This window comes from Microtus pennsylvanicus, chromosome 6 (genome assembly GCF_037038515.1).
Source record: "Microtus pennsylvanicus isolate mMicPen1 chromosome 6, mMicPen1.hap1, whole genome shotgun sequence".
Lineage (NCBI taxonomy): Eukaryota > Metazoa > Chordata > Mammalia > Rodentia > Cricetidae > Microtus > Microtus pennsylvanicus.
In genome coordinates, this window is record NC_134584.1 from 32,671,102 (window position 1) to 32,694,262 (window position 23,161).

The 23,161-nt window shown below is 46.8% G+C and overlaps 1 protein-coding gene across 7 annotated transcripts in view; it reads right to left on the reverse strand.

Moving 5' to 3' along the window:
• The window catches only part of LOC142851871 (uncharacterized), a 70,436-nt gene that overhangs the window by 24,875 nt on the left and 22,400 nt on the right, over positions 1–23,161 (reverse strand). For 6 of the 7 annotated variants that reach the window (XM_075975999.1, XM_075976001.1, XM_075975996.1 and 3 more), the window contains exon 4: positions 22,338–22,457. The exons of the other annotated variant lie outside the window; for it this stretch is intronic. The gene's annotated coding sequence lies outside the window, so the exon portion shown is untranslated. The remainder of the gene's footprint in view (positions 1–22,337; positions 22,458–23,161) is intronic. 7 annotated transcript variants of the gene reach the window in all.

A 23,161-nucleotide genomic window follows, 5' to 3' on the forward strand; every position in this document is an offset into this window, starting at 1 on the left:
ACCAAATTCTCTGCTTAAACAGTGGACATAGATCAAATTTAGCAATCCAACAATCTGAACGAGCAGCCAGCAAAAAGGAGGAAGGAGCAGGCAGACGCAGGCTCTGCATCAGCATATATGGTATAAAAGGCCACACCCCAGTAGGCGCGTAACCACAAGCTACAAGCCTTCTTACAACAGAAAAGAGCTGTATGGACCTGAGCTAAACCCATGGTTTTCTTCTTGGAGTAACTAATGTTTCCCCTCCTTAACACTCCCAAAAGCTTTCTGCAGGAGATTAAGCTCAGAGCTGCCAGGCAAGGGCTCTACCAGTGAGCTAAGTCCCAAGCTAGCAGTTAGTTAACTTCCATAGCATCAATGTCCAGCACCTATACGATGACATAGTGTTGGTTTAAACAAGATTAAATAAGACAATAAAAACCCGCATTGTAGTTGAGGCTTTGGTTTCTGTTTTTTTGATCTTTGGGAGTCCAACACCAAGCTCTGAGATGAATACACAGACTTATTCTTACTTATGAATGCCTAGCCTGAGCTTGGCTTGTTTGTAGCCACCAGCTTTTCTAACTTAAATTATCCCATTTCTCTTTAACTATCCCTTGTCTCTGTGCTATCAGCCACAACATTACACAGTAATTACCCAGCCATCTTTTCATGAGATGGCTCATTAGAGCCTCGGGTTTTGGTGAAGGTTTAAACCAAGGTGCAGGGCATATTGGTGTTATTGCCTTATGAATAAAGTGGCTGGTTTTGCTGTAGAATTTTCACTGTAGCTGACTCCCCTTCTGCTACAAATTTGGGATTTAGCTCCTACCCTTCATTATTTAAGCTACATGTAAAGACCATCACACAGTCAAGAAATCTGCTTCCCACTACCAAGGCCTTGCTCCTCTCTCCTATGTAAACATAGAAATCTGCCTTCCTGCAATTATCTTTATTGATAGACGTTTGGTCAGCATTTATGGTCAGGGCAAAATCATTCCATTTAAGACATTCCCAGATATCCAAGAACATAGAATTACTACATGCCTAAAGCTGTTAATTCATAGCTTATCACATAGATTAAAAAAAAATAAGCATGCCTTGGTTTTCCCTCACTTATAGATAAGGAAAGTGATGACCTAGAACTTTCATTGCATTAAAAGATTCCTAACTCCTCACCTCACCTCCAGCTCAGTTTACTGATGACTTTAATTCAGAAGATTTACTGCTTGTCACAGAAAAATTAACCATCTACCCACAGCCCAGAAGAAGACAGACCTTGACTGGTGCCTCTGAGAAGCACAAGCTTAAGAGCTTGCTAACATTGAAGCTTTCTAACATTTGACAAAAATGCTATGGACCAAGGACCATCAACTTCTCTTGTCTGTTTATGTAGGTTGCCTGGTTACCTATGCCTGCAAGGTTTCTTGAGACTATATAGTTGGGTAAGAACAAAGAGTTAACAGAAGCCGGAACAGAAAGAAGCTGGAGCAGAAGTTAGAAGCATCCCAGAAATTAGCAGAGATAGAAAAATGGAAAAGAAAAGGAAAGTAGTAAATTGGAATTAGAGTTGAGACAGGGAATTAGAGCTGAGAAATTATAGACAAGACAGAAGAATTAGAATGTAGAACCAGAAAGAATAATAAAGAGACATGGATAGAAAGAGCACGTTGTGAGAAGGCTTCTTAACCATTAGGTTTTAGTTCCTTTTGCTTATTGAGGCATCTTTATTTTGAACCCTGAGAGGAAGTTTTAGAGGCTGTACCTTTAAGGTTTCTGTTACCTCTGGGCTCTTTAGTTTTCTGTATTCTATATATCTTTCTTTCCTTCTTATTCCTTGACTGGCCCCTGGTGTCCTTGTCCCCTCCTTTTTACATTCCTCCTCCTTCTCTTGAGCCTAGATTTCTCCTACTTATTCTCTGTATGACAGTTCCTCCTATTCTTTCTCCAACATAGCTATTGGTCATTCAGTTCCTTATTAGACCAATCAGATGTTTTTGGCAGGCAAAGTCACACAGCTTTACAGAGTTAAACAAATGCATCAGAAAAGAATGCAACATTTTTGCATCATTAAACAAATACCACAGCATAAATGACTGTGACGCATCTTATAAACCAATATTCCACAACACCATCTAATGTTTAATTTATTGCAACATTCACAATTTATTGATTGCTTCCCACTCTTCCTTCCTATTTTAATGCTTTTTAGTTACCCATCTTCTCACCATTAAACTTTCCTAGTTTTCTATGTAGAGTACCTAGGAATTGATGTAAACTTATAGATTCCATCTCTATCTCTGCACACAGGTATCTCCAAGATCCAACCCGACGCACCTTCCTCTTCCATTCTAAAGAACTGGGAAAATTCTATCACTAAGTACTTAAACAGAAGGGTCCTAACTTCTTATGCACCCAGTCTTAGGAGTTGTTGAGTCTGCAATATCTTGACATCCCACACACACAAAGAAACTATGTTCCAGTTGGGCTTTTTGTACAGAGAGAAAGACAGGAAGTTGGTGTGAGATTCCCTGTGTAGAGGGAGAAAGGGAGCTGGTGAGAGATGTCCTGTGTGCAGGGAGAGAGTTGGTGAGAGATGCCCTGTGTACAGAGAGGGAGATGGTAAGAGATGCCCTGTGTGCAGGGAGAGAGCTGGTGAGAGATGCCCTGTGTGCAGGGAGGGAGATGGTGAGAGATGTCCTGTGTGCAGGGAGGGAGATGGTGAGAGATGCCCTGTGTGCAGGGAGGGAGATGGTGAGAGATGCCCTGTGTGCAGGGAGGGAGATGGTGAGATGAGATATGCCCTGTGTTTCACTGCTCTTCTATGAGTTACTCTGGGCCTCACCCTAGGATTCCAGCTATGATTAACTCACCCATGAGGGCTCTACCAAGGACAGGAATAAAATCCCTATGCAAAAAATAATCTCCCATATTTGAGTTCTCCCCATTTTTGATAGCTAAGTCCCCTCTCTACCTGAGATTTCTAAATGAGTACCACCAAAACAACCATTCCTTTATGGGGAATCTTGGCTCCTTCAGGAGGGATATTTTCCCTTAGGTTGTCACTGTGGCCCCTAGGCACCCTAATGAATAAAGGTCCAATTCTCCCTGTCTCAATTCAAAGAAATCAAAATGGATTTAGGAAGCTTCACTGACAACCATGACCAGTTATGTCCAAACAGTTGAATCTATAACCCAATTGTATAATCTGGTCAACAAAGATGTGATGTTGTTGACCAGTGGCCCCAAGAGGCTCCAGGGCAAATGAACCTCTAAAGTTCCTGTCGCTCTACAACACATGGGCAGAGGAAACCACTTCCGACGTATAACCCCAGCAGCACAGACATTAAGGGCCTCGTTGAATAAATGGGACCTCCTGAGACTGAGAAGCTTCTGTAAAGCAAAGGACACTGTCACTAAGACAAAAGGCAACCCACTGACTGGGAGAAGATCTTCACCAACCCCGCAACCGACAAAGGTCTGATCTCCAAAATATATAAAGAACTCAAGAAAGTAGACCGTAAAAGGCTAATCAACCCAATTATAAAATGGGGCACTGAGCTGAACAGAGAATTCTCAACAGAAGAAGTTCAAATGGCCAAAAGACACTTAAGGTCATGCTCAACTTCCTTAGCGATCAGGGAAATGCAAATCAAGACAACTTTAAGACACCGTCTTACACCTGTCAGAATGGCTAAAATAAAAAACACCAATGATAGCCTTTGCTGAAGAGGTTGTGGAGAAAGGGGTACACTCACCCATTGCTGGTGGGAGTGCAAACTTGTGCAACCACTCTGGAAAGTAGTGTGGCGGTTTCTCAGGAAATTCGGGATCAACCTACCCCTGGACCCAGCAATACCACTCTTGGGAATATACCCAAGAGAGACCCTATCATACAACAAAAGTATATGCTCAACTATGTTCATAGCAGCATTGTTTGTAATAGCCAGAACCTGGAAAAAACCTAGATGCCCTTCAATGGAAGAATGGATGAAGAAAGTATGGAATATATACACATTAGAGTACTACTCAGCAGTAAAAAACAAGGACTACTTGAATTTTGCATACAAATGGATGGAAATAGAAAACACTATCCTGAGTGAGGTAAGCCAGACCCAAAAAGAGGACCATGGGATGTACTCACTCATATTTGGTTTCTAGCCATAAATAAAGGACATTGAGCCTATAATTCGCGATCCTAGAGAAGCTAAATAAGAAGGTGAATCCAAAGACAAACATATAGGCATCCTCCTGAATATTAACCTTCATCAGGAGATGAAAGGAGACAGAAAGAGAGACCCACATTGGAGCACAGGACTGAAATCTCAAGGTCCAAATCAGGAGCAGAAGGAGACAGAGCACGAGCAAGGAACTCAGGACCGCGAGGGGTGCACCCACACACTGAGACAATGGGGATGTTCTATCGGGAACTCACCAAGGCCAGCTGGCCTGGGTCTGAAAAAGCATGGGATAAAACCGGACTTGCTGAACATAGCGGACAATGAGGACTACTGAGAACTCAAGAACAATAGCAATGGGTTTTTGATCCTACTGCACATACTGGCTTTGTGGGAGCCTAGGCAGTTTGGATGCTCACCTTACTAGACCTGGATGGAGGTGGGTGGTCCTTGGACTTCCCACAGGTCAGGGAACCCTGACTGCTCTTCGAGCTGATAAGGGAGGGGAACTTGATCGGGGGAGGGGGAGGAAAATGGGAGGCGGTGGCGGGGAGGAGGCAGAAATCTTTAATAAATAAATAAATTAAAAAAACAAATATGCAGGCAAACACCCATATACATAAAATAAAAATAAAAAATCTAAATAAATATATATAAATAGCTGATAAAAAATAAAAAAAATAAAGTTCCTGTCGTTGAAGGGCCAAGTGGCTGGGCAACTGTCCTTCATCTTGCCCCGCCCCTTTTCACCTTGCGGGGCTGTGTACCCCATGTGCCAGTTCCACTGTCTCGTGTGACCCCCTTTCCTGCACCACCCCTAGGGCTCTTTGCTTACCTTTGTTGGGACTCAGAAAAGAGCAACACCCAACAGTAAAGAATGTCAGCTCCATTCTCGGCGCACGTGAATGGGGCCCTTTATTTAGTAAAGGTTGCAGAGGGCTCAACAGATCATGTCCTTCTGCCCTGGAGGTCTCAGCAGTGAGACAATGTCTGAGGGAGTAGAGCCTTTTTCTGGGTTCAAAAGAGAGGTGAGTTGAGGCAACTACTGCAGAACGAGGGCTATTTCTCCACAGTCAAAAATGCTCTGGTGACCGAGGAACTCTAAACGTCGCCCCTTTGAGAGTCCAATGACCCTAACATTGCTGCTGAGGCCATGGTAGGTGTGGTAGCATTGAACTCTTTTCAGGGGTTGAAGAAAAGAGGTCCCCCTGGAATGAGGAAGAAACAGCAGCCAAGCAAGAGAGCTCCACCTCCTTCTGGAGACCCAGCCAATACAACCTCTAGACAGCAGGACCCTGAATAGGTACATCTGAGGCTGAGAATAAGTCATGGGCCAAGCACAGCTCATTGTCCCTAGAAAGGACAGGGGCAGGGTGGGCATCACCTAACAAAAGGGCAGAGAACTGCTGTTAGCACAGCCTCCTGAAGCCAGTCAGAAAGCTGACCTTGAGCCAGGCACTATGGGGACAATCAGACTCAGGGAATGAGGTGCCCCAAGTCATGTTCCTTCAGGATTAACTGGATTTGTCCTGGTGGGCTTTTCTATGTAAGCACGAAACTGGATTCTACTGCATCTGGAAGGCTGGGGTAGACCTCGCAGTCTGCATATGCCTTTGACCATCTTAGGTCAAACAGAGAATAAAAGAAGCCTATACCAGACAGGGGTGTGACTTCTCTGCAGGGAGAGAAAGCCCGTGAGAAGCCCCATTTCAGGATGGGGAGGTCTGGGGCACAGGGAACACACCTAACATCCACCAAGCAGCAAAGTCACCAAAGGTGACTTTGACCTCCACACGGTCTCATATCAACTTTGCCAGGACAGGAGGGTGGGCATATTGATCCAGAAGCACAATGTTGGCAAAGTCCCTTTGGTGCATAATGACTCAAAAGTTGGTATCCTCACGTTCAGCTTGCCTTACAATGCTGTGGGTCCATTGGAGTGGTCAGATTCAAGTAGGCCAACTGCTCTTGCAGCTCTGGAGACATAATGTTGGGGTTTGGCATCCCCACCATCACCACACACCTATAGCGGGTTGCATGGCCCATGGCATAAGTGATCAAACAGCCATGGGATGGTCATCCATATGAGATCAACTAACTGCTATTTTAAACCCATTGTGTGTGATTGAAAGTCACGGCTGCCCACTTCTCTCTTCTACATAGCCAGATGGAGAGGGGTTTCAAACACTCCACCCACAGCCTACAGACCCCAAGCAGGCCCCATGGATATCAACTCTATGGCATGACTCTGTGGGCAGGGCCCAGGGCTCCAGCAGACAATACGACACCATACCTATGGGCTAAGGTCATCAGGGAAGTTGATCCCTTCACTAATCTTCCTTCCAGCCACAGAGAGGAGCAAGGTGTCTGTCAGATGGCCTCCTGCCTAATGTAGCACCATGGGGGGGGGGGGGCGGGCAGGGAGAACCACACCAGAGCTGCTGAGCCCAACCTGGGAGCCTCAGTTTCCAGCTGTCAGACACAGAGGGTTTCTGGATCCCACCTCACTTCCACCTCTCACCGCAATGGACTTGGGATATGCCATCAGCACCTGCTCCACCTGGCTTGCTCTCTTGGCCTCTCAGACTAGCTGAAAGAGAAAGGCCACCCAGCAAACGGCTCCAAAAGACTGAGACTTGAGCCTCCTTCTGGGTTTTGAAGCCTGAGGATGGAACATGTAATCAAGCTTTGGGAAATCCCTGTAGCCAGTGTCCCAGCCTAGACTTGGTAGATTTAGGAGCTGGAAGAATCTGGACCATGCAAAGTCCACAAGACTAGGAAGAGCTACAGGTATCAATGTCCTCATAAACACGCTAAGAGGCATTCACTTTTTCCTTGACAAATGTGCCAGCAGGCCATTCTTGTCCCAGTGAGCATGTACCTGGCATAGGTACTCATAGGAAGGGAAGAAGCTTGCCACCCCTCCAGGGACAACATTGCACAAATTACAGAGCATGCAGCCTGTCTCCATCTGCAGGAGGCAAAGAGCTAGCCTGGAACAGGTCCCACAGCCACACCCACAGAGGATGGAGGCCTATCAGTGTCCCTTCTACAGCACGGGATGCACTATTCTCTTAACAGACATGCCCAACTGGGGATTCTAGTGACTGCCGTCATGACGCATCCCATCACTGGCACCCCAGAAATGAACCAGACCTTTGGTGTGCCACTGAGATCTCTCAAAGTCCCAGTGTCCTGAGGAGCACTATAGAAATGTCATAGGACTTGTGCCCAAGGAATACATCCTTCCACAATAGAGGCAAGGAGCAAGAGCCCCCCCCCCCTCCCAAATAGTCGGCCTTCTTCCTTCCAGCATTAATGGGATACTGGGAGCTCTTTAGAAAACATTTAGTAGCCTAAGGAGAGATAGGTAGCTAAGATCTTCCTTGATAAATATCTTTTAAAAAATGAATCTACTCATGCCTGATATGACTATCTACCACAATGCCAATGCTGGTAAAAGAATTCTCCCCTGGCCACACACCAGAGAAGTTGGGACATGGACTGACACTAACCACCTGAAACAGCTCTCTTTTTCTGGGAGGTGAATTCCAGGTGTTGGTTAGAGGGCCGGTGATGTGGGAGTGTCATATATCAATCTGTTGATTTCATTGGTTAAGTAATAAACAAACTGCTTTGGCTCATAGCTTAGAACATAGGTGGGTGGAGTAAACAGAACAGAATGCTGGGAGGAAGAGGAAGTGAGCTCAGAGACTCGACAGCTCTCCTCTCGGGAGCAGATGCCTCAGAGAGACACCATGCTGCCCGATCCCGGGCAGCAACAAGCGATGAAGCTCCAACCCAGGATGGACGTAGGCTAGAATCTCCTTGGTAAGCCACCTCGTGGGCTACACTAGAAATGGGCTAGTCCAGGTGCGAGAGTTAGCCGAGAAGAGGCTAGATAGAAATGGGCCAAGCAGTGTTTAAATGAATACAGTTTCAGTGTAATTATTTCGGGGCATAACCTAGAGCTAGCCATGTGGGCGGCCGGGCACCGGGGACGCAGCCCTGCTGCTCCTATTACTACACATATTAAGGGGCAAGATGTTGTCTGGAAGGATCACGTGACCTAGAGATGGCAAAGGAGAGCTGAAAAGTAGGGTCCGGGTAGGGCAGTTTATCAAATTGTCTCCCCAACTGGGAGCAGAAATTTCAAATGCACACAGCTTCTCTCTGCACTGGCATATCCAATGCCAGCAATGTGGTGAGGAGAGCCCAGGACTTTAGAATCTGGAAAAGTATGCCAGTGAACCCTCTAAGAATAAGGTTCCAATCCAGTGGTGCCCTCTGCCTTTGGCCAAGTGTAACTAAATCAAGACCTCGGAGTTCTGGACCATCCCCACAGTTCCTTACCACAGAAGAATCAACCGCCTGCTCAGCTTCCCCTCTAGAACATGTCAGACACCTGCAACCATGAGGTTAGGGCCTTGTGACATCAGACCTCGGGCAGTTGTGTGCTCTGCAGTACAGGTAAGAAGTCTGGGATAGGAGGCAGCAAGAAAAGAAAGTACAAGGAAGTGCCAAAGATTTTTAGCTAAAATGGCCAATAACCACATCCAGTGTTGACTGAAAACTTAAGAATAGCAAAGAAAGTTGGCACATTTGGCTCCAGTCCCTTCCTATGTGTCAAAATCTACAGTGTCAACTATCTCCAACATACAAGAACTAAAATTAAAAAATGAAACTGTAAGACCCTCACCCCATATTCTCAAAGGGGCAAGAAGAAATTTCCTAGCAGAATGTTTTCCAAGGAAGATAGTGGCCTTCCCACACACACACCAGAAATTATGCCCGGCCACCTGGCACAGGCTGATAAAGATGGCTTGACTCTAAGAACAAGGTGGCCTTGCTCTAAGAACAAAAAACTAGCTAACACAGCAGGATGAGATATAGCAAAAAACCTTGCACCCATGCCAAAACGGCTTCAAAAAGCCTCTTTGTGGTTACACCTTTAAAAGACAAACCCTGCAGAGGAGATACAACATCTCTCTCTACCTCACTGCAAAGGGGTGTTGGAGACAGGAGTTCCGAACTAGTTCGTATTATGCTAATAAACCTTGCTTATCACAGTCTGGGCCACCCTGGTGGTCTCTCTCTGGGGGTTGTAATCTGGGCGCAACAGAAACAAGAAATCAAACAATAAAATGGGCCAATAAAACGAAGAGTTCTCAAAACAGGGGAAAGAAATAGCCAATAAATGTACGAAAAGACAAATTCAACTTCCTAGCTACCAGAGAAATGAAATCAAAACGACATTAAGATTTCTACCTTATCCTAACCAAGTGACAGTCAAGAAAACAGAACACTCAAGGCTTAGGGACCATGAGGAAGAGGGGAAAGGGGAGGAAAGAGCATAAGAGCCACAGATGGGAGCTGGCATCAGGACACAAGAGAACAGGTTAAATCTGTCACAGTGATTGTCACAGACTGAGACCCCCTGGCACAGGCCAAGCAGAATCACAGCATGGAGGTGGGCTGTGGGGACAAAATCCCAGCACTAACTGAGGATCTCCTGGGCTTTGACAGCTGCTGGGAGGGGGGGGATGTCAGTTCTCTTTAATGATGCCAACACCTAGCACACCAATCACACACCAAGGCAGGCCTTACTACCAAAACTAAGTGGGCAACATAAAATGGACTTGATGGAAAAAGGAGAAGGAAGTGGAGGGGACAATGGATATGTTCAAAATACATCGAATGTGTTAGGATCTCAACATTATACTGACCCCGCCACCCAGCAGCCAACCAGCATTCAGGCAAGCACCTAGCCAGCCCAGGGGCCCTGTGACCATTCGTCATACGTCATACTTCATACGTCATTGCATGACTACATCATGTGTTGCATCGTCACTTAGGCTCTGAACGCATGCGCAGGCTTTCCCTTTTAAGTAAGCTCCGCTTGCCTGTTCTACCCTTTACTATCCCATCTCGGTTGACCAATGTTTCCTCTTACTCCCGCCCTTTCCTAAAAACTTGCACGTGGGTTTGTTGAGCTACATGAATCATTCTTCACCGCCACAGCTGCAGGCTAGCAACATTTGGTGCTGCCATGAGACTCGGCTAGGCTCTCTCTGTGTCCCTTCCCACCCGTGAGCAGGCAGCCCAGGGCACGCAGGGACGCTGACCCCAACCAACCGGCTTTCCAATTACCCGTCTGCTGGGATACTCCGCACTGACTAGGATTGGTAAGATCCCCTCCTCCTGGTCGGCATAAAAGTTTCCTTGAACCTGTGGGACTGACTGTTGAGTATCCCGCACCTTTCTGGTGTCCTTGGGAACTGGGGAAGGGGCTGGGAGGTGGAAGGGCACCCCCAGCACCCCACTGGATGGCACCCCACCCCTGACCACAGCCGTCAAGGCTACTGCTGGTCCCTTTCTCCAACAATCACCTCTGACACTTCCCATGAGCAAGGCTTTCAGACCTAGTGCCCTAGCACCTCCCTCCCTAACTACCTCTGCTTCTCGGACCTATGGGACCTTTTGGGCTGCAGCCTTTTCTTTCAGCTTCATTTCTTTAGGGTTACAGCCCTCTTTCAGCTTAATGGCTTCAGTCTCTGTGCCTTTGGGGTTTCCTTCCCTTGGCCCCTGTAATTTCGTTGACGATCGAAATTGACAGCCTGAGCCAGTATCACTATCCTTGCTTGTAAAACGCTATTGACTCATCCTGCCTTACTCATGGACAACAAACTGGCAAAAAGGATAAGCCCATCCACTCCTCTAGGATGCCTTTTAGAAAACTTTCTACTTAATGCCATGTGTCAAGGCCCCTAAACTCACTTGCCTCTGTCCTAAGAAATGGCACAAATATCCCCTAATTAACAACTCAAATTGGTCGCCTTGTGACTCCTTAGATCCTGACATTTTACGGGACCTTTCCGACTACGGCCAGCAGGCAGGTAAATGGAAGGAGTTACCATATGTTCAAGCATTTCTGTGTCTCAGTGCTAAATATCCTCTCTGCTCATCTTCTCGGTCTCGTATCCTTATAGATATGAAACCTGCACCAGAGGAGCTCCCGCTCCCTCAGATCCTGCTAATGAACCCCCACTGTTTGATCCTCAACATCCAACTTCTGTGTCCCCCAGCCTCTTCTCCCTCTCCAGCAACACTGGGCCATTCCTGCCGCCAACCAGGCTCCTCCTTTCACCCCCACCCCCATCCTGTTATCTGCTCATGCCACTATGGGCCCCTGCCCTAGAGAAGCCAGTGGGGCTACAGTTCTCCCTTTGTGAGAGGTAGCTGGTGTGGATGGCCTGGTTAAAGTTCATGTCCCCTCCTCACCAGCAGAACTCTCTCAAATAGAAAAGAATTGCTTTCATAAAGAATGCCAATATATCCAATATATATATTCCAATATATCGCCCCATCTTGTAGTCTCACCTTTCATTGTGTTTTTAGACACACACACACACACACACACACACACACACACACACACGATTTTACTAACAACTTACTTACCTGAGGAATGCAGACAACTTTGTGAGCAGGCTAGCACCCAAGCTTATCCACCTAATGCAGCTCACCCAAATGGGGCAGAGGTTGTCCCAGGTTGTGACCCCCACTGGGACTATAATATAATACCCCAAGGGCACTTTAGCTTGAGATTGGCTCACAGCCTGCCTCCTGGTGGTCTCCATAAGGCTGCCCTCAAGCATAGTAAACTATGAAAAACTTCAGGAACTAGTTCAGACAGACAAGAAAATCCATCTCAGGGTCTGGAATGCCTCACAAAGACCCTCTTATGGTGTACTAAACTTAGACCCTGAAAACCCAGAGGGCAGGCAACTTCTTATGACCTATTTTTCCCCCACAGCTTCCCTGATATTAGGGCTAAGCTTAGGCATCTAGAGAGAGGGTTCCCTTCTCCCACAGACAGAATCTTAGCACTGGCCTTTAAGGTGTACCATGAGAGATGAGAAAGCTCATTAACAAAAGTACCAGAGGCTGACCAAGGGCATCCGGCCCAACTCAGAATCTACCCAGGATCCCTTGCCCTCTGGGGCTCGAGGACCACCTGGTCCTTGTTTCAAGTATGGTCCAAGATGGGCACTGGGCCCAGGCTTGCCCTAATCCCCATAGGCCATATAGTGTCCACAGCGGCAGCGAGAAGGACACTGGTCAGTGGATTGCCCTCATGTACCTCATGGCATGGGGACATCAAACACAGACCACCCTCGAGCCAATTTCCTAGCCCTAGCCATGAATGTCTGAGGATACTTGGGTCTTCTTGACCCAGCCACTGTCATCTCTGACAGGAAGCCCTGGGTGGACATGATGGTATCAGGGTGATCCAACTCCTTTTTCTTGGATATTGATGCCACATACATGGTCCTGGGGAAGTTGAGGACCCACTTCTTTTCATCTCCCTATTGTTGGAGTAGGGAGACAACCTTATCGACCTCATCAGATCCCACTACTCAATTGCATTTTCAGGGATATTCCTCTCATTCATTACCGGTAGTACCAACCTGTCCTGTGCCCTTCCTGGGAAGGAATCTCCTAGCCAAAGTAGGAGCTTTTCATTTGCTCCCCCTATTCACCTGACACCAGATTCACCAGCAGTTCCTCTCCTCCTCCGCCTCCTAACTGGTTCCTGGTGTAGGAGGTCCTTCTGTCCATGGGTTGCTTTCATTGTCATCCAATTCCAGGACCCCTTGTGGTCCATCACTCACTACTCACTCCCACTCCAGAGCCTTAAGGGGCCAGTGCCTATCATCTCTGACCTTCTAAGAAAAAAGCTACTTTGCACACCTTTTCTCCTTTCAGCACTCCTATACTTGTAGCTAAGGAACCTAACAGGACCTACCGCCTAGTTCAAGACCTCCGAGTCATTAATTCTGCATTCATCCCACTTTATCCCATTGTGCCTAATCCCTCACCCTTCTTTCCACCAGCTCCTCAGGGGACCTCGCGCTTGCTCGGTTGTGGATCTCAAGGATGCCTTTTTCTCTATCCCTCTCAGCCTCATGCTGTTGCCTAAACCGACCTTGACACCGCTCACCCAGACTGTCCTACCACACGGGTTCCAGGAGATCCCACATCTATTTGGCCAGACCCCAGCTTCTGACCTACTCTCCCTGTCTCTCCAAATCTAAACTCATATAGTATGTAGATATTTTCCTTTGCAGTCCATCCTTAGAAATTAGCCAAACTAATACTTCTGCTCTTCTAAATTTCTTGTCCAGCAGGGCCTATAGAGTCTCACCGCCCAAGGCCAAAATGTCCACTCCTCGGGTCACCTACTTAGGACTAACCATTACCCTAATTCACAAAGCTATTATTTTAGACAGAAAGAACATAATCCACTCTCTTACAGTCCCTTCTACTAAGAGGAAATTTTATTGTTCCTAGGAATAGGTGGTAGAGAGGGGACTTAGCTATCAAAACTGGGAAGAACTCAATCTGAGAGATTTTCTGCATGGGGATTTCATTCCTGCTCTTGACAGAGTCCTCCATAGGCTCAATTCAAAGAAAGCAAAATGGATTTAGGAAGCTTCCCTGACAGCAAAGACCAGTTATGTCCGATGCAAGACTTAGACTCTTTAAAATAAAATGATCATTAAACATTTAGCATGTGTTGCTTGCTTAATATTATTTCTGTTGGTTGTAATTTTATACTTGATATCTGTTTCTATTGTATATAGTTTTGAATTGGGTTTGGATCACTCTTATTTTAGACAAAAGGGGGAAGTGATGGGGAATCTTTGTCAGCCAATGGTCTTTAAGGGGTGGGACCAAGTCAGGGCGTGACTTTTGGGTTCCCACACTACACAGCAGAGCTTGGCCTTCTTGTTCCTGTTTCTTGAGTTTGCCCCTTATAATAAAGAAAAATATAACTGGTCTATCTCATAACTAGCCTGGTATTTCTTGATCCAGGATAATTCATCAGCCTGCATATACTTTTGACCATCTTAGGTCACACAGAGGATAAAAGGAGCCCTAACAGGGGTGTGACTTCTCCACAGGGAGAGAATGGCCCATGAGAAGCCCCATTTCAGGCTGGGGAGGTCTGGGGCACAGGGAACACACCTAACCTTCTGCCCAGCAGCAAAAGTGGGACCAAGGGTTACTTTGACCTCCGCACAGTCTCCTCTCCGGGCTAGCAGCTTCACCAGGACAGGAGGGTGGGCATATTGATCCAGAAGCATGATATTGGCAGAGTCCTCCTGGTACCTAATGGTCCTGCCTGTGTAGACTCACAGGTTGGTATCCTCAAGTTCAACTGGGGTGGTCTCCCCTGTTTGTCCCTCAAATGGACAATAGAGCAATAAAATCCCTTCTTTCCCAATATCTCTATTTGCTCCGGTAGCAGCCCTAAGCTTACCTGTGGACTGGTTTACCCCCAAAACAACCATCACAACCATCCCCTTTCGGGGATCCCAGCTCCTTCAAGTGGGATGTTTTCACTTAAATTGACGCTGTGGCCCCTGGGCACCGTAATGCAGATAAAGGTCCAATTTTCCTGCTTTCTTGGATCTTTTTCCCTCCCGGCCCTCCCGTTATATGAGGCAACTCTGGGCCCCCTCCATGAACCTCTTCTCAATGCTTTCACTAAGCCCTTTCAAAAACTGCAACAAGCTCTGCTCCAGGCTCCAACCCTTCATCTCCCAGACCTAACTCATCCTTTCTCCCTCTGTGTATGGGAAAAGAAGGGATATGCCCTTTTCTAGGGCATATGTGCTATGTTCTAGGTACCAGCTGGGGCTTTCCTGTGCACCTGTAGCATACCTGTGGCGAAAACTAGACCTTACCACCTACAGATGGGCACCCTGCATATGTGCTTTAGCAGCTGCTGAGCTCCTTATTTGTGAACCAAAAAAACTAACCTTTGGGTCACCCACCACTATCTTCTCCCACCCCAACCTGTCCCATCTCTGAACCCTATAACAGCTTACAAACCTTACCTCCTTCCTGAGTTCTTTCTCTCCAAGTGGCCCTAGTAGAAGATGCCACACTTACTTTCCAATCCTGCCCACCCCTCAATATCTCAAATCTCCTCCATCAACCTAATACTGACTATTCCTCCATCTCATTCCTGCATTGAAGCCCTTAAGGAACTACTTCCCCATCCTTCACACATACAGGAGGGCACACTGCCTCAGGCCACTTGTACCTGGTACACAGATGGCAGCTCCTTTTTACATGAGGGGGCCCAAAAAGCAAGCTTTGCCCTGGTATCAGATACCGGGGTGGAGGAAGCACAGTACTGCCCGCCCATACTACTAACCAACAGGCTGAATTAATAGCTTTCACCTGTGCCTTTCAGGTGACAAAGGGATGATCCCTAAATGTTCTTACACAGACTCCAAATATGCTTTTCATATCCTCCTGTCCCACGCTGCTATCTGGAAAGAGCATGGGCGGCTTAACAACGAAAGGAGTACCCATAACTAACTCAGGCCCAGTTGTGGCTCTGCGAAAAGCCTCCCATCTCCCCAAGGTTACTGGGATTATTCACTGCTGGTCTCATCCGAAGACAGCTCCATTATCTCTAGGGGAAACAGCCGGGCTGATAAGGCAGCTAGAGCTTCTGCCCTCCAAGGCTAGATTCACCTCACCCACTGCGGGGACTCCACCCACTGCAATCCGCATCCTCACAGCCACCCCCTGACACTCGACAGATTCTGTCCTATTTACGCCAGCTGCTTTGTCCTAATAGACTCTGTCTCATTGTGTCAAGGCTCACCTCCAGCCCACTCCTGGCTTGCATTTCTTAAGAACTATCTGAAAAAAAAAAAAACCTTTCTGTGCCTCCTATAAAATCTATCAGATGTCAGTCCCTAATCCCAAGTAGCATAGCCTCCCTTTTCCTACCCAGGCCAGGGACTCTCTCCCAGGGACTGACTAACAACTTGACTTTACCCACATCCCCACAGTCAGACGTGGGAACTATCTCCTGGTATTAGTGGATACATTATCAGGGTGGACAGAAGCATTTCTGGCTTCTAATAAGAAGGCCCAGACAGCTTGTAACATTCTTCTCCAGGAAATTGTTCCATGATTTGGAGTTCCAGGCTCTCTTCAGTCAGAACTATGGTCCTGAGTTCACCTCTCAGATCTCTCAAACTCTATCTAAAGCTCCCAACATCCCTTGGCATTTTCATATCCCATACCACTCCCAGTTCTCAGGGAAAGTAGAACAAACTAACTCCTCCTTTAAAAAGAAGAAGAAAGAAGAAGGAGGAGGAGGGGGGGAAGAAAAAAGAAAAAACATTCTAGTTAAAATTTCACAGGAACTTCACCTTGACTGGGTAAAGCTCTTGCCTCTGGCTCCTTTCAGGCTCTGGACTCTCGCCAAATGATCCCTTTCCATCTGGCCCTTTGAACTCACATATGAGACCCTAGTTCTAACTCCCAGTCTCTCACCTACACCCTCTCCTCTCCCTGATTACCTGCTTGTGTCCCTCCTTTATCACCTCCACTCCCTCCTGTGGAAATTCATCGACTACACCCTACCTCGACTGTATACCAACCCCTGTCCATCTCCAATCAACATCAGAAATCAGACCAACTTCTCTCTCCTCCAGACCAACCTTCACTCCTTCCCCCTAAGTGGTGGGGCCCCTTCAAAGTAATTTTTATAACTCCCAACAGCTGCTAAGCTTGAAGGCCTCCCTCATTGGATTCATTTATGTCATCTCAAACCCTTCACCCCTCCACCTCACGCTCATACTCCTTCGCACACGGTAACTACAACAGTAAGCTGTGGAGGACACCAAGATCAACTGTCTTGTCTGCGGTTTCAGAAGAATGAAATACTGTACTCTGCCGGATGGGGAGCTCCATATGCTTTCCTTCCTGACCCCTCTACCTCCCGGCAGCTGATCCACGTTCTCCTGTTTCTATTAATTGCACCCTGCTTCATCAATCTCCTCTCTATCACCAATGACTCATTCAAAACTCTGAATCAAACCAATTAGCTATTGTTACAGGACTGCCAGCCATTAGCCATGGACCTGGAGGCATAAAGACCACCAAGCATGCCCAGGTACCCGCAGAAATCAACTGCCAGTCTCTCTTGAATTTTAAGGTGATGCTATGATGATGGGGAAGAAACAGGAGCTTTAAAATTTGCTTATATAGACATAAAAGATAAAAGTTTGTTGGGGGGGCGCTGGAGAGATGGCTCAGTGGTTAAGAGCACTGCCTATTCTTCCAAAGGTCCTGAGTTCAATTCCCGACAACCACATAGTGGCTCACAACCATCTGTAGTGAGATCTAGTGCCCTCTTCTGGCCTCCAGGCATACATGCAGACAGAATACTGAGAATACTGAATACATAATAAATGACTTGGGTTCACCTCAAACAGGTCAGACACCCCCTTCTTTCAATTGCTAGTACCTAAGAAAAATTCTCTTCCTAAGTTTTTTATCTTTTCTACAGACTCCCAGGTGGATCTCTGTGAGTTTGCAACCAGCCTGCTCTACACAGTTGAATACAAGAGAAATACATAGACCCTGTCTCAAAAACAAAAACACAAAGACTACATAGTAAGAGCTGGGTCGTGGCAGTGCACACCTTTAATCCCAGCACACAGGAGATGGAGACAGGTGGATCTCTGTGAATTTGAGGCCAGCCTGGTCTACAGAGTGAGTTCCAGTACAACTAGGATTGTTATATAAACATTTTCTCAAAAAAAAATTAAAAACTACATAGTAAGACCCCATCCCACAAAAAAAACAGCAATAATGACCACATACAACGTTAACCCACCAAATGAATACAAATGTAGAAATCTGTACACACACACACACACACACACACACACACACACACACACACACACTGCAAACCAAAACCAAATGCCTATATGTGTCTTGACGGCAGAGTATTTGCCTGACCGGTACATGGTTCTGAGGTCCATCCGCGAAAACAAAACAGAAAATCCACAGAAAGCTCTGGGCCATTCCAGCAGGCAGCCAAGGCTAGAACGCATGCTTAGGAGCCCAGCTGTCCACACCCCCACTGCACTCAGGATAAAAGAAGGAAACAATCCTTAAATTTATTTGTTTGCATTGATCACAGAACCATGAAAAGCAGAGATAACCAGGAAATAGTCTAAGTAACCAACAAACCGGATGTGGAATGAGTGGTATATGGTGAAACGTAACAGCACATCTATGTGGTTAGGGTGCAGCACAGTAGACTGTGCTAGAATAAATATTTGCTGACAAGGATAAATAGTAATGTTTTGTTGCGGAGAGAAAAAGCAAATGATAATACTGATAATGGAGACGTGTGATTTCAAAAATATGCACGTACATGTGCAAAATGTACATACACACATTACATGCACCAGCTCGAGTCTTCTGTTGGTAGAATTCTGATGTCTACAGCTCATCTGATTTCTATAATAAAACTGTTAACTTTTCTAAAAGCATACATGTAATGACTTTCTAAGAGATGCTGGTACAGGAAGTGAATGGGGGGTGCCTAAGTGAGTCCAGGACCACAGAGGGCTTTTGCTCAGAGAAGCCTACTCCAGGGGCTGCACACAGGTAAGAGCCTTAGCACTACTCCCCCACCAGCCTAAAAGGCAAGGGCAGCGGCATCTAGTGGGCACTGCTGGGGCTGCAAGTGCTGGCCCATTTCTGTTCAGTGTTGCAGGGGACGGAGAAGAGAGACCTGATGAGTATCATGGTGCCACCCGCAAGGACCGCTGCTCAACATTCCTTCACCACCTGGGCAAAGTGCACAGCTGGGTTCAAGAGCAAGAATATGAGGCTGCCTTGACCAACACTACCTGATAGACAGACAGACAAAACACAAAGAGAGGAGTAGGCTACGCCTAAGAAACCCCTAAGAAGGAAGTGCCATCGGTACTATGGACTATGTGACACCCATTTCTCTTGCCATCGGTACTATGGACTTAGGTGACACCCATTTCTCTTGCCATCAGTACTATGGACTTAAATGAAGACTCCGGTGCAAAGATAATCTGGCCAATGTCACATAACCCTCAGACAAGAGAGCAAAAAATGAAGTCCAACCCCATCTAACCTCAGCCATAAGATTCTTGGTTCTGTAGGGCCCTTGCCTGAGACAATTCACACCTCTAAAACCCTGTCTGTGGGACCACTGATGGCTCCAAGCCTAGCAGGCATGTGGCTCCTTGCCATATAGAGTCAGGGATACTAGTACTATAGAGCCCTTTCAAGCTAGGTCCCTATGCTCCAAGCAGTTGATTACCTTGGCAGCCAAGGATAATCCTCCCATCCTGGTTGGCAGTGGTAAGAGCTGCTAGAAAGGGCTCATATAATCAGTGGGGAGGCAAGCTGTGAGGCTGTGGCCTGGCCCTCCTACAGGGAGTCGGCAGAAAAGGATAGGATGGGGGGAAAAGCTTCCCTTTGATCAAGTAAATGTCCTTTCCAAGGGCCTGTGCCTGGCTCTTCTCTCTCACCCTCCTAACTCACCCTCAGTAGGCCCTGACTGCAGGCTCTTGAAAAAGTGCTGGAAGCCATCCAGATGGTGATTCTCCTGAGAGGCTGAAAGATGGAAGAACAACTCGAAAACATTCTGGGAAGCCAAAGAGCTACGTGTGGGGAGAGCAGGAGAGACATGCAGAATGAGGAGAAGCCCTGGATGAGACACCAAGCCAGTCTACAACCTATTTGCTCTGAAGTCAGCAAACTGTGAGAAGGAAGCAAACTGTGGTCTCAACTCTAAAGACATGGCCACCCCACACCATTATGGGAAGGTTGCTCACCGGCACCTCAGAGGAGTTCAAAATCTCACAAGAAATCTTACTGGTCTGCTTCCTGAGGTCTATTACCTGTAAGAACCCAGATTCCTCAGAACCATGGCCTCCTCACAAATACCCCACTGCTCTCATCACCCTAAGGGTGTTCAAGACAAGATCTGAAGAGTGGGAAGTTTGGGAAGGTTGGCTCAGCCAGTAAGAGCACTAACTGTTCTTCCAGAAGACCTGGAACCTACCCAATGTCTCACAACCACCAATAATTCCAGTTCTGCTGGATCTGATGCCCTCTTATTCAGACCTCTTTGGGCACCAGACATACATACATGCAGTCCATGTGCATACATGTAGGTAAAACACCTATACATATAAGATAAAATAAGAACAACTTCAAAAAGAAGACGATAATGATGTGCTGTTTCCTCCCGAAGGCACATATGCAGACAGGGCCCTGAAGAAGTAAGGGGCCGTTTAAAAACAAACCCTTGGGAGGCTGTGAAGATGGCTCACAAGCTTGCCACATAACCGTGAAAACCTGAGTTGGGATACTCAGCGAACACATAGAAGCCAGAGACAGTAACCTGAGTGTCTATAATCCCAGTGTTCTTATTGCACAGTGGGATACAGAGACAAGAGATGCCCCAGAAGCCTGCAAGCTAGCTTGCCTGGCAAACACAGTGGCAAAACAATCCAGAGACCCTGCCTCAGAGTAGAAAGCAGGAAGCAACACGGGAAGAAATTGTCCTCTAAGCAGATACACACACTGTGGCACATGCACACCCGGATTCACAACACGAATGTGTGCATATACACAGCACACACATAGAAAAGCCGAATCTTAAAAAAAAATAAAAAGAGAAGAAAAGAAAAAAGAAAATGAAAAATTCAATCCTTTGCACAAAGGCAGGTAAGTCCTGGACCTGTCCCAGGGAAGGCCAAGGTGTAGGCTCCCTGCCTTGGAGGGGTAGATGCCTCAGCTCATCTCACAGTGTGCGAGCATTAGATTCGGCGGGACTTAGAAAAATTGCTACAAAGACTGGCATCTGGTTAAGACTACTTCCCTCAGCCTTTATAAACAAGTGAAAAGGAAACAAGAAGGAGAAAGAAGCCTGCCACAAGAATCTGGGCTGTGGGAATGAAAGTCTGTGGTGACGTAAGAACATGGGGGCATTGTCCGCTATTTAGAGTCAAACACCAACTGTGACTGAAGAACACTTTGGCAGCTTCTTTTCCCTATAAATGCATTGACACGACCACTGTAGTGATGTAGGACAGTGTAGTCAAAGAAGGTTTTCAATTTATTAATAATAAACTGGGTCTTAGGGTTATTAATATTTGGACTTTGAAGAGATGGATCTGTCCAGTGAGAACTCTCAAGAAAAGAGGTCTGGATGAGTGTGACCTCCAGATGGCAAAGAGATGGTAGAGGAAAACATAGTTTCAGGAGAAGAGATGGAAATGAAACACACCATGGAGCTGCTGAGAGCCCCTGGCCTGGCAGGGGAAGAAGAACGCTATGGCCTTAGTGTTGGGAAGCCACTCTGCTCAGAGATTAGTGGCTGTGAAAGTTCTTCCAGTCTGGAACCAAACAGCTGTTGGTTTTGTTTTTGTTTGGTTGGTTTGGTTTCATTTGGGGGGGGGGAGTTAGGGTGTCAGGAATCATCCCCCCAAGGCTCCCACTAGCAGCTAGTAAGCTTTCTTGAACTCCAGAAGGCTCTTATGTCTTGAGGCAAAAAAACAAAAATGACCAGTAGAAGGCCCTGCTTGTCTTGCAATCAAGATTAGGATGAAGAAAAGCAGATGTGAACTGTCTGACACTGGAGGCTGTAGAAGGGAACTATCATGGTCTAAGAAAGTCCATTCCATGCTATTTCCCATAGGTCTGTGGGCCTTCAGCACAGGAGCAGGCGAGGCAGCTTGCAAATACCCCATTACAGTGGCCTTGGGAAGAAGTCACGAGGGGCAGCTGTGGTCCAAATGACACTCACCTTGGTGTGGAAGGCTCTGCTTTTGTGCAAGTAAGGGAAGAGCGTCTGGCACCAACACGAAACACTCATCGTAGGGCTTTCCTGGCCTGGACTCTGCAATAATATCTGACCAGCATCACCAGATGGATTGTATGGTCTTGGTACATCATGGAAATGGACAGAAAATATACCACTAGGAGGGAAATTCTGTGACACGTGGGAAACTGTTTGGGGCTATGTAGAGTTCGAGCCACTTCATGGCTTGTGAGAAAGGTAGTAGATTTCTCTTTTTTTTTTTTTAACTCTAGGACAATAGCTGACAAAAGCCAGGAGATGGCTGGAACCCATTTCCCTTTCCCCTTCCCACCCTATCCTACCCAGAAGGACTTCATGACAGAGCTCTACAAGGTTTTGGAGGCTGGCGAGACTGGAATATTTGAGAGTCCAGCTGGCCCGGGGAGTGAGGGATGAAGGGCTAACACTAAGACTTGGATGTAGCCATGAGAACTTGCCTTGACAGTTCTGTGCAGACATTGCTTTCCTCGGGAAGAAACTGGGCACAGGAGTCCTCGGTTTAGCTTTCTGCATAGCAGTTACTTCCTCTATTAAACTTCTCAGCGCAGCACCATGGTCTGAAAAAAACCATGCCAATGACAGCTTGTTGGGGCCCGTGTCGCTCCAACACAGATAACTATTCTTCCCTCACTGGACTGATAAGGAGACGTAAGGAATAATCAGTCGCAACTTACAGGCTCATCATGGAAGGGCATCTCAGGGTCCTTTCTCCTGACAATCTCCCGCGTTTATCCTCCAAACAGCTTATATACCATCACATCAATTGAGCGGGAAAATACATTAGGCTGTCTGCTAGGTAACCAGGTGAATGGCCTTCTGTCACGTCTGCATCTACCTGTATGCTAGCTGTCACGGATGCCTGAAGTGGCATCTCTAGAAGATATCCTCCAAATTACAAAGGAAGCAGCACCGAACATCCCGACATTTGTTCGGGAAAGACAGCTTGTCTGCAGAGCTACGTGGTCCCCTCAGATGGGGCCTATGGCTTTGGCACCTGACTGCCACACCATATAGAAATATAGGGGCTACAGCAGCTGAAACTTTAAAATTGCAATGCAAACCATAACACCAATGCTTTGGAGATTTCTCTGGCGCACTGCTGCCGTGGTGCTGAGGGACATAAACATGGCTGTGGCTTTCCCCCAGGTTCAGCATACTGAGTGAGAGTGTAGAATATAGGTTACTGAGTGTCGTTAAGAGCCAACCAAGGGATCCTTGATCAGACTGAATGAGGGATTATTGAGGCGGACTCTTGAGACCG